Source organism: Mustela nigripes, chromosome X (assembly GCF_022355385.1).
Source record: "Mustela nigripes isolate SB6536 chromosome X, MUSNIG.SB6536, whole genome shotgun sequence".
Taxonomy (NCBI): domain Eukaryota; kingdom Metazoa; phylum Chordata; class Mammalia; order Carnivora; family Mustelidae; genus Mustela; species Mustela nigripes.
The window spans coordinates 49700514-49712162 of NC_081575.1; positions in this window are offsets into that span (position 1 = coordinate 49700514).

Genomic DNA, 11649 nt, shown 5'->3' on the forward strand with positions numbered 1-11649 from the left:
CTGCCCGGCTCAGTGGGTTTCAATAAGGACCCCAAACACTCAAAGCCAAGGGTTTATATAGCATTTTCAAGGCACTTCTTCATAGCTACATATATATCATGCACCCCACTTTGACAGTTTAACTTTGTTTAACCTTTTGCCACCCCGGTGTCACCCTGGCACCATCCTGGTGGTTAAGGAGATTTAGGTTTAGAAGAAATTCAACTTTATTTACATTTCCTTCCGCCTCAGCCTCCCTCAGTTTTATGGTGCGACCTTAGGCCTTGGGGAACTGAGCCACTTGTCTCCGGAAACTGGGCCATTGAAGAGATTGCCCTTTTTGTTGTAAATCATTAGGACATTTGCAAACCAAGGGAGACTCCTGTCTTACAGAATTCTGATCTCTGCAAGTTAACTATTTATTTTTCTTTAACATTTGGTCCCTATGGCACCATCACCTAACCTCCCTGGTGGTAGGTGATTAAGTTGTTTTTTCAGGTTTTAGCTACTTTCTCTTCTCTCAAGTTACTGCGCCCTGTGGATTGGTTAGGGACACCCAGTAAAATAGTTTCCCGGCCTTCAGGATGGCCATTCTCATGCTAACCCACTCTTTCAGGCCAAGGTGCCAGCTTTTGCTTTGCCAATATGTCTGTACTTATGTCAGGGCTAGACTCGAGGTGGGTACAGCCTTGTTTTTCTTGGCCTTCACACCTGGAGCTGGTTTCTGGGACTTGTTTTTAAGTCCCCTGGAGGAGGGGAGCAGGGACAGTAAAATAGGTCCTTACAGTAATACAGAGTTGAGAGCCCACTCCTGGACTCACTGATTGCAGCCTGCTTCCTCACTCCAATGTTTATAAACTCTGCAACCCTAAGGCACTCCCATCCTTTCTGTGATAGTGGGGATCATGAGACCACACCATCCCACCCAGGATTCTACCCTGCTTCACCACCTGAGTATCTATCAGGCAGAGACATCCCTCACTACAGCAGATTTTATAAGTTCCAATTTTGGATTCACTTCAGAGGAAGGGCAGGATGGCAGAGAAACAGGAGGCCCTGTTTCAACCAGTCCCCTAAAGTGAGTGAAATATCTACCAGCACACTGAACACCCATGAAATCAGCCTGAGATGTAGGATTATAACTGCTGGATCTCTATGGGGGCAGAAGACACCAGCAGAGAAGTTAAGTGCAGTGGGAATGATTGGATTGATATTGGAGGATAAGCAGAAGGGGGAGGGAGCCACCAGAATCAACACACTGGAAAGTAATACACCAATACAAAAGTGCACTGTGGTTGGAGACCAGCATTAACTTGGAATCTGGTTAAAAAAACTCAAAAAGAGCAAAAGATCTTAAGGGGCAACTGGTGGAATCAGAGCAGTCACAGGCATTGGCCCAAGTCTATGGACCCTGGACAGCCACTGTTGGTGACCATCCATGCCAAAGAGAGTGTGGTGGAGCCTCCAGTTCCTGGACCCTGAGCACCTGGCTGTATGTTGCTTGCACCACCGCTAAGCTGGGTGCACTCCCGCCAGTGCGTGAGGGTGTCTGGAGGGCGCTCTCTAAAACCACACCCCTTTGCACTCTGCACACACTGTGCAAATAAGGATGATTGCACCCCAGCCCGTGCCTGAGAGAGCTTGGTGTGGCTACTAATCAGAGGTGTCTAGGAACCATCGAGGGTCTGGACGATCCCAGCCCTTGAAGAAACTCGGCACTATCTCTGGTCTGGATCCTTCAGCAGCAGCAGCTGCACGACTGAGTGCACACAGCAGTGTGGTCCTGGTCCCCAGACAGTAGTACCGGCAAAGGCAGCCACCAGAAGCAGGCTCCCTGGACCAATATCATTCATGGTTTTAGTGGCACAGAGGTGCAGAGACAAGCAGGCACTTTGGGTGAACCTTGAGACAGTGGCTGGAGGTGCGCACAGCTCCCAGAGGGAGCAGACTGAGGCTACTCTCTGAGGTGGAGGTCTGAGTGCAGTTTGCTTTCCACTAAACCTCTAAAAAGCCACAAAAAGCCTCCAAAGAACAAAAACCCACAGAGAACAAAAGCCTGAAAGACCAGTTTTCACAGAGCAGAGTCACTTGATAGGGGGCAGGACTACTCAAACCAAGCAAAACTGATTGAAAAACAATGCGGTAGGCCCCAACCCCTGAAGGCAAGCCAAAAGAACAAGAGGACGACCACTACAGGGTCCTCTAAAAACTGCAAAACCCCAACATCAGGAGAAAGCAATATTAAGCTCTTGGTATAGCCCTAAAACCTGTATATTTCAAAAACACAACTTTTTTTTTTTTAAATTGGTTCTCAAAATTCCTGCTCTTTTAATTTTTAACCTACTAACCACTAAAACAAGAGGTTTAATACATCATACTCCATAATAACCTTTAAACTTGAGGGGTGCCTTTGTGACTCAATGGGCTAAGCCTCTGCTTTCAGCTCAAGTCATTGTCTCAGGGTCCTGTGATTGAGTGCTGTGTTAGGCTTTCTGCTCAGCAGGAAGCCTAATACCCCTCCACCCACCTCTCTCTGCCTACATGTGATCTCTGTCTGTCAAATAAATAAATAAACGAATAAATATAGTTTTTAAAAATAACCTTTAAACTTGAAATTTTTCATACATATACCTGTGTTTTTCTTTTTCCTTTTTTTTTTTTTTTGGCATAACAGTATTCATTATTTTTTTCACCAGACCCAGTGCTCCATGCAATCCGTGCCCTCTATAATACCCACCACCTGGTACCCCAACCTCCCACCCACCCATCAATTCAAACGCCTCAGATTGTTTTTTAGTCCATAGTCTCTCATGGTTCACCTCCCCTTCGAACCTCCCCCAACTCCCTTCTCCTCTCTATCTCCCCATGTCCTCCATGCTATTTGTTATACTCCACAAATAAGTGAAACCATATAATAATTGACTCTCTCTGCTTGACTTATTTCACTCAGCATAATCTCTTACAGTCTTGCCCATGTTGCTACAAAAGTTGGGTATTCATCCTTTCTGATGGAGGCATAATACTCCATAGTATATGGACCACATCATCCTTATCCATTCGTCCGTTGAAAGGCATCTTGGTTCTTTCCACAGTTTGGCGACCGTGGCCATTGCTGCTATAAACATTGGGGTACAGATGGCCCTTCTTTTCACTACATCTGTATCTTTGGGGTAAATACCCAGGAGTGCAATGGCAGGGTCATAGGGAAGTTCTATTTTTAATTTCTTGAGGAATATCCACACTGTTCTCCACAAAGGCTGCACTAACTTGCATTCCCACCAACAGTGGAAGAGGGTTCCCCTTTCTCCACATCCTCTCCAACACATGTTGCTTCCTGTCTTGTTAATTTTGGCCATTCTAACTGGTGTAGGGTGATATCTCAATGTGATTTTAATTTGAATCTCCCTGGGGGCTAGTGATGATGAACATTTTTTCATGTGTATGATAGCCATTTGTATATCTTGATTGGAGAAGTGTCTGTTCATATCTTCTTCCCATTTTTTGATATGCTTGTCTGTTTTGTGTGTGCTCAGTTTGAGGAGTTCATTATAGATTCTGGATATCAACCTTTTGTCTGTACTGTCATTTGCAAATATCCTCTCCCATTCCGTGGGTTGCCTCTTTGTTTTTTTGACTGTTTCCTTTGCTGTGCAGAAGGTTTTGATTTTGATGAAGTCCCAAAAGTTCATCTTTGCTTTTGTTTCCTTTGCCTTTGGAGACATATCTTGAAAGAAGTTGCTGTGGCTGATATCAAAGAGGTTACTGCCTATGTTCTCCTCTAGGATTCTGATGGATTCCTGTCTCACATTGAGGTCTTTTATCCATTTTGAATTTATCTTTGTGTATGGTGTAAGAGAATGGTCGAGTTTCATTCTTCTGCATATAGCTGCCCAGTTTTCCCAGCACAGTTTATTGAAGAGACTGTCTTTTTCCACTGTATATTTTTTCCTGATTTGTCGAAGATTATTTGCCCATAGAGTTGAGGGTCCATATCTGGGCTCTCTACTCTGTTGCACTGGTCTATGTGTCTGTTTTTATGCCAGTACCATGCTGTCTTGGTGATCACAGCTTTGTAGTAAAGCTTGAAATCAGGTAGCATGATGCCCCCAGTTTTATTTTTGTTTTTCAACATTTCCTTAGTGATTCGGGGTCTCTTCTGGTTCCATACAAATTTTTGGATTATTTGCTCCAGCTCTTTGAAGAATACCGGTGGAATTTTGATTCACCATGATCAGGTGGGATTCATCCCTGGGCTACAAGGATGGTTCAACATTCGCAAATCAATCAATGTGATAGAACATATTAATATGAGAAGAGAGAAGAACCACATGGTCCTCTCAATTGATGCAGAAAAAGCATTTGACAAAATCCAGAATCCGTTCCTGATTAAAATGCTTCAAAGTATAGGGATAGAGGGAACATTCCTGAACCTCATCAAATCTATCTATGAAAGACCCATAGCAAATATCATCCTCAATGGGAAAAAGCTTGCATCCTTCCCGTTGAGATCAGGAACAAGACAAGGATGCCCACTTTCACCACTCTTGTTCAACATAGTATGAGAAGTCCTAGCAACAGCAATCAGACAACAAAGAGAAATAAAAGGTATCCAAATTGGTAATGAAGAAGTTAAACTCTCTCTTTGCAGATGACATGATTCTTTATATGGAAAACCCAAAAGACTCCACCCCCAAACTACTAGAAAAAATACAGCAATTCAGCAACGTGACAGGATACAAAGTCAATGTGCAGAAATCAGTGGCTTTTTTATACACTAACAATGAAAATACAGAAAGGGAAATTAGAGAATCGATTCCATTTACTATAGCACCAAGAACCATAAGATACCTGGGAATAAACCTAACAAAAGAGGTAAAGGATCTGTACTCGAGGAACTACAGAACACTCATGAAAGAAATTAAAGAAGACACAAAAAGATGGAAGACCATTCCATGCTCTTGGATCGGAAGAATAAACATTGTTAAAATGTCTATACTGCCTAGAGCAATCTATACTTTTAATGCCATTCCGAAAAATCTCCATGAGTTTTAATTTATAATGTGTGTGTGTGTGTGTGTGTGTGTGTGTGTGTGTGTGTGTATGTGTGTAGATGAGACTTTAAAGTCTCATCTGAATTTGGAAGAAAACTAGGGAGTAACATTTTGTAGAAATTGAAAATTGGTAGTCCAAGGGCTGAATTTAGTTGGAGTTTTATTGTTATTGTTGTTGTTGGAGGAGAGTTGCAGAGAGTTTTATTTTGTTTCATTTTGTTTGGGTAGGAATGATTTTGGTGGGGAACTCACTTCTTAGTTTTCCTCAAGTGGCATCTCTCTCTTTTGTCCTCCATCTTGCTGCATCACATACTTGGCACCAGGCAGTCTTTGATTTTATAGCTCTTCTTGGTTAAGAGAATTTTAAGGCTGAAAGGAGACATTAGAGATGATCTGGTCTCATTTTAAAAATTATTTTCTGTAGTTCCACTCTTCCAACTCTGTTCAACATTGTGTGTAATAGAAAAGAAATAGAATTTGAATTGCCCTTTCACTGCAATTAGTGTATATCTGATGTTCCAGGTCAAGGAAAGTTCACCAGTTGACAGCTCACATACATCTAGCATGCTTGCTTTCCTATTGGTGGCAGAATAACCTCTACATGTTATGATAACCTCCAGAAGAAGAGGTTTTTATCCCAAGTCCAATGGCACTATAACAACTCAATATGCTACAGACAGAGGTAGACCTTGTGAATGTGATTTATGATTAAAAGTTTCAAATCTGTGTTGGAACACCTAGCATAGACATGTAACTACATTATTCACTGAGATAACTCATTCCTATACCTGATTTTATAATGAACCAAGGAGGGTCCTTTGGCTTGCTGTTGTTGCTTTTGTATAAGAGTTCAAAATCCAGCAGGGTCACAAACACACATGCACATTTCTTTTAATGAAAATAGTTTGCTATTTACCTATCTTGTCACCAGCCCAAGAGAAAGTTAACTGATGTTAGCTCAAAGGGTCTATACTACTCCACAATGATTTTTAGATCAGTATGCTTATGCTTAGAGTAGTTCATGAATCTTATTCTCTTGTTCTGTCATCTGGTATTCTTTTATTTTAATCCACCAATTATATTTATTTATGTGCCTACATGGTATAAAGGAACTATAATGCAAAATGTGAGCAAAAGTAGATGTGGTACTGCTTCTAAGTAACTTAGGACCTAGGGAGGAGATGGAATAACTACAATATTCATTATAGTTTACCTCTTGTTTTCATTAAAATGCATAAATGATATTCCCTAAGAATAGGGCCACTGCCCTTATAAAATATCAATATCATGTAAAGTCTTGTTAATGATCCATGAACATCTAGACACTATTTGTTGTTATTCAGTTTCCCAATGTTCATACATCTGCTCAGTTCAGTATTTAGAATACTGAAAATGAAAGTAGAATTTTCTGATGCTCTTTCTCTGATTCCACCTCAGCTGCTATCTGATATGTCTGCTAACACTTATCTTAGTCTAAAATAATGGAGTTTAAATAAATAAATAACAAGAGTTTAATGTTTGTGTCACCCTAATAGACTTCATTATCCATAAGAGCAATGATCATGTCCATCTTGTTCATCATGATATTCCTGCACTCATTGCAATGCCTCTACACATAATTGATACTCAATAAATATTTTTTGAATATTGAACAAATAAATGAATGATGCAAATCAGCTGTAAGACAAACATTTCCCCCCTACCATCATTTTAGTTACTCCCAAGCAAAATCCACTTCCAATCAAATTAGAAGGTAGATATAATAAATGTTATATTCAATAATTATTGCCTTCTATTTTGGGGCAAAAGAGATGACTAAATGAACTATGCAAATCCCATTCAACTCCATGATTTCCTGATCCAATGGAATATTAAAACTTGCAACTTGCCATCAAGGATTCAGGTAGTTTTAAAGGCAGAAAATATGTGGGGAGGCTAGGTGGCTTAGTTAGTTAAGGGTCTGACTCTTGGTTTTAACTCAGGTCATGATCTTGGGGTCATGGGATTGAGCCCTTCATTGGGCTTCATGTTGAGCACAGAGTCTGCTTCAAATTCTCTCCCTTTCCTGCCCCCCCCCCTTTTTTTTTCTCCAAATAAAAAAAAAAATATTTTTCTTTTTTTTTTTTTTTTTTTTTGAAAAAGGTAGAAATTGTGAATGAAGTTGAAAGATTATATAACATCCATCCCAAAAGTACCATTCATTGCCAAGGACCTAGCGGTCAAGTAGGTTTAATAAATTGTAAAATTGTTGCAGCAGTTTATGTGAGCAGTTTACACAAGGGAGGGTATCTTCAAAGGAAACCGTAAAGTATAATAGTTCAACTTGAAATCTAGAAGGTAAGAATGCTGAGGAAAATGGTGTTTCATTGGCCTGTAGAGTGTGTTTTAGGTTTGTATTCCTGACCATGGAGCTCACCAATTACTAGTGTTCTAAGTGTAATGTGATCTCCTTGAAGGAGAGAAAGGGCTTACGAAATAATTCCCTATTCCATAGGCAATAAAGAAAAATGAAAGCTCACAGACAAGATGGAGTTAAAAATAGAAGTGTCTGTGAACAGAATATTATTTTCTTGGCCACATAAGGGATAGTGTTCATTTTAGGAAAACCTGGAGGAAAATGTTTGAAAGGAGGTTTTCCAATCTTACTAAAAAACTTCAAACTGAGGCTATAAAAAAGAGAGAAAATGCTTTTAAAATATTGTGTGCCTGAATCTGATGTCCTGTACTTTGTGCATAGGGCAAAGCAAGAAAAGCACTTGGAAAGGATCTCAGTAATTATCATGAGAAAATAATAGGGAAGTTATTTGGGAGCCATAGTTTTAGTTTCAGCTGTCTTATACCAATGGTGAGAGTATGGATGACAAATGAAAGCATCTAGAAATTCTCTCACAAAAAGGTTAAATAGATTGAATAAGTGTCACTGGGGCTTGATGGCATGGTACTCAGTGACAAATTGTAATTAAAGATAATAATCTGTTAAAAATAGATTTAACAGGACAAAGAGCATAAGATGTTGCAAAAATACAGAATGGAAAAAAAAATCCATGAATTTAGAGGCAAAAACATGGTGAGGAAAAACAAAAAAATAACTAAAAATGGAAATCCTGTACAACTTGTTTGGAAACAGGGAGGCTACAGATGATACTGTCTAAGAGTTATTACACAACTGGCACATTGGGAAAAAATAATAACTTAAGGGACACTAAAATTTCAAGAAATATGCCTGAAGTTTCAGTGTTCTGAAAGCAAAGCATATGATAAATTTTTGACTTGCTTAACAATTGACCTCATAGGCATTTAAAGAAGAAATGGAGAAAAGGGTTTCTCTGGAATTAGGATTCTCAAGAACACATGGTGTTCACATGTTAAGTATTTTGATTTTAGCAAAATATTTAACAAAAATGTTCTGATTATTTTATGAATAACATGCTAAAATATGGATATGGATTATACTATCCAAGTGATTTATAAGAGCACTGAGCAAGAAACTAATCAAAGAGTATTATATTGAGGCAAAGCAACATTAATTTTTGGAGGCAAAACAGCTACCTTTGGGTAGCTTAAATAGCCATAAGTGTTCAGAAACACTTAAATAAATTAGCAAATAAATAGCTTTTATTTCTAGAAGACAAGACATTGAATGACATGGTGACTATTTCAGCTAAGTATGCCTATCTAAGAAATAGACTTTAACCTACTAACTAACTAGCTAACAAAGACTAAGAGTATAAAGTTTAGGCAATCAAAATACAGCTGCAAAAAGCAATTTAGAAGGATGTCAGACATTAATAAAATTTTATGGGTCGAGCTTCCTTTCACAAATTCTTATTGGTCAAAAAATTTCGAAACCAAGCAATTAGCTTAACTCCTCAAAGGAAGTAGCTGTTCTCATCCTTTATGTGGTCACTTTCAAAATTATGTACTTCTTATTGACCAAATATAAAGATAATTCTGGTAACTGCCTACACTATCTACCAGTGGGATACTAACTGCATTACAGAGAAGGAGAGTTTTAAAAGGATTTATCAAAATAATTGAAAGGAGAATACTTTCATTTAAAAAATAAATTGGCATAATTAGAATAGAATCATAACTCTTTTGTGAGTGCTTCTGCATATACTCTATCTTTGTTACCTTTAACAATCTGACATTCAGTTAAAATTAAATACTGCTGCCACAGTGTGGAAAAATTCTGATTTATTTTTCCATCCAATTCTGGCTTAATGGGAAATGATGCAGAATTAGTTACTTTTAGTAAGAAATTATTTCTTTTTTAAAAATAATTTATTTATGTACTTATTGGACAGAAAGAGAGAAAGAGAGATCACAAGTAGGCAGAGAGGCAGGCAGAGAGAAAGGGGGAAGCAAGCTCCCCACGGAGGAGAAAGCCCAATGCAGAGCTCAATCCCAGGACCCTGAGATCATGATCTGAGCTGAAGGCAAAGGCTTAACCCACTGAGCCACCCAGATGTCCCATAAATTATCTCTCCTACCTTGTTAAATTTTATCCACCCTCTGCAACTAAATAATACAGAAAAAAAAGGACAGGTGGATTTGTCAAATTATAATCAAGAACTTTTTTCCTTTAGTACAAAAAACATACTAAAAATTAAAGTATAAAGAAACAAGAGTTGGGATTGTTATAAAAGCCTAATAAGATTTGTCAGTTATAATAAAATTCAATATGCTTATAGTGCCTTTTGTTTATAACCCAAATATTACTTTTGTTAATTTTTAAAAAATTTTAAGTAATCTCTACACCCAATGCGGGGCTCAAATTTACAACTCCGAAAGCAAGATTCACATGCTCTACTGACTGAACCAGCCAGGCATCCCATGAAACCCAGATGTTTCTTGGTCTGCAGATACTTCTTCAAAAAGACCTAGAAAGATAATATAAACAAATATTTTTCATAATTATGCTTCAAAGCCCTTCAAAATATGCTCTTTAAGACCCTGAAAAAATATGCATTATCATAACTGGTGCATGAATGTCCATGTTAAAAGGATAGGAAAAGAAGCTGTAAGGAGCTCTAATACCAAACACAAAACTGAAAGTAATAATTTTTAAAAACACTTTCCCAAATAGAAGAGTTCAAAACTTCAGCTTTTTCCCTTAATATTTTCAATGAGAAGTCCATACTGTTGGACAGAAACTTTCTTTTCTCAAAATAATTCCATCTTGTTAGACTTTCATTGCTTTTTTTCAGATTCCCTAAATATATATCCTTCATGTGTCTTTTATACATTAAGTACCAAGCACAAGTACATTTCTACTATGGATTAAACATTCCATACCTTGTTATAAAAGCCTTCTAATAGTAAAAAAAAATAAAATCTTTAAAAATAGTAAATAAATCAAGATGCCAAATATCACTCAGTACAAAAAAAAAGTAGAACACTAAAATTAATGAAAACCAAAGTATATGATAACACTTAAAATGCTTTATAAGTAATGTTATTTGCATTTACTCTTTCCCATTCTGCAAATGGAGAAGTTAACGTGCAGCAGGAAAAAGGTTTTTATCCAACATCATGTGATATATGTGCTCTTACTTTCTGAATGTGCTAGGTCATGGTATATTTAGCTACACTGTAATTTTGAAACTTCAGATCTGAGAAAATGCCTAAATACTTTCATAATAGCAGCATAACATTAAGCAAAAAGCCTATTTAATAATGTGAAAAAACTGCCAACTAATTCTATGACACGTTAAGAAATTATAATTCTTGGATGTCTCTTAATAGCCTGATTCAAGTTTAACTTGACTGATGAATAAATAACATAAATTAAAATAATTGCTCTTGGACTTATTTAATTAAGAAACCATTTAATAATACGTGTGGGTATGAAGGGTGGAAGCGTGGGTAGGGAGGATGTAGAGACAAGCTCATTTGATGGAATTAACTAACCACATGACTTATGAACTGAACTCTGACTTACAGAATAATTAACCTTTAATCAGGAAACAATATCGCAGTCATCTAGATTGGTGGTTCTCATCCTAGACCTATTAAATTAGACTTGATGGTAATGGGGCAGCTGATCCATGGATCTAAGTTTGGGAAGCCCTGACCTCACCCATTCTCTAGGCACTGCAGGAATCCTTCCCCAAATGTCTCCAGTATACTGCCATATACTGTAAACTCTTCCAGTGACAAGGATTTTATGGCTTCAGAAGGCAATACACTTCACCACTTAAAAGCTCTAATTGTTAACCTAATTAAACTGGGCACACATATTTTGAAAGCCTATTATGTTCCAGGTGTTTTATGTTTCTAATTCTCATAGTAACTCCATTGAAAAATTCCTATTCCCCTTATTTATGGATTAGGAAAATGAAGCTCTGAGAAGTTGAATGGCTTATCCAAATCCCCAAAATGTAGTGGCAGAACTGGGATTGAAATATTTTACTGTCTGAGGCAAACAATTTCTTGTTAAATTCCTAAAAATACCTTGTAGAGTATATAAAAGTATCCCCAATTTACAAATGAGGAAACCAAAGATTGGAGATCTTTAGTGATATTCAGAGTAAAATAACCAGTACATGACAGATTGGTAAATCAAACTCAGTTCTGACTCCAAAACCTGAGATCTTAACCGTTATGCCTTAAACCT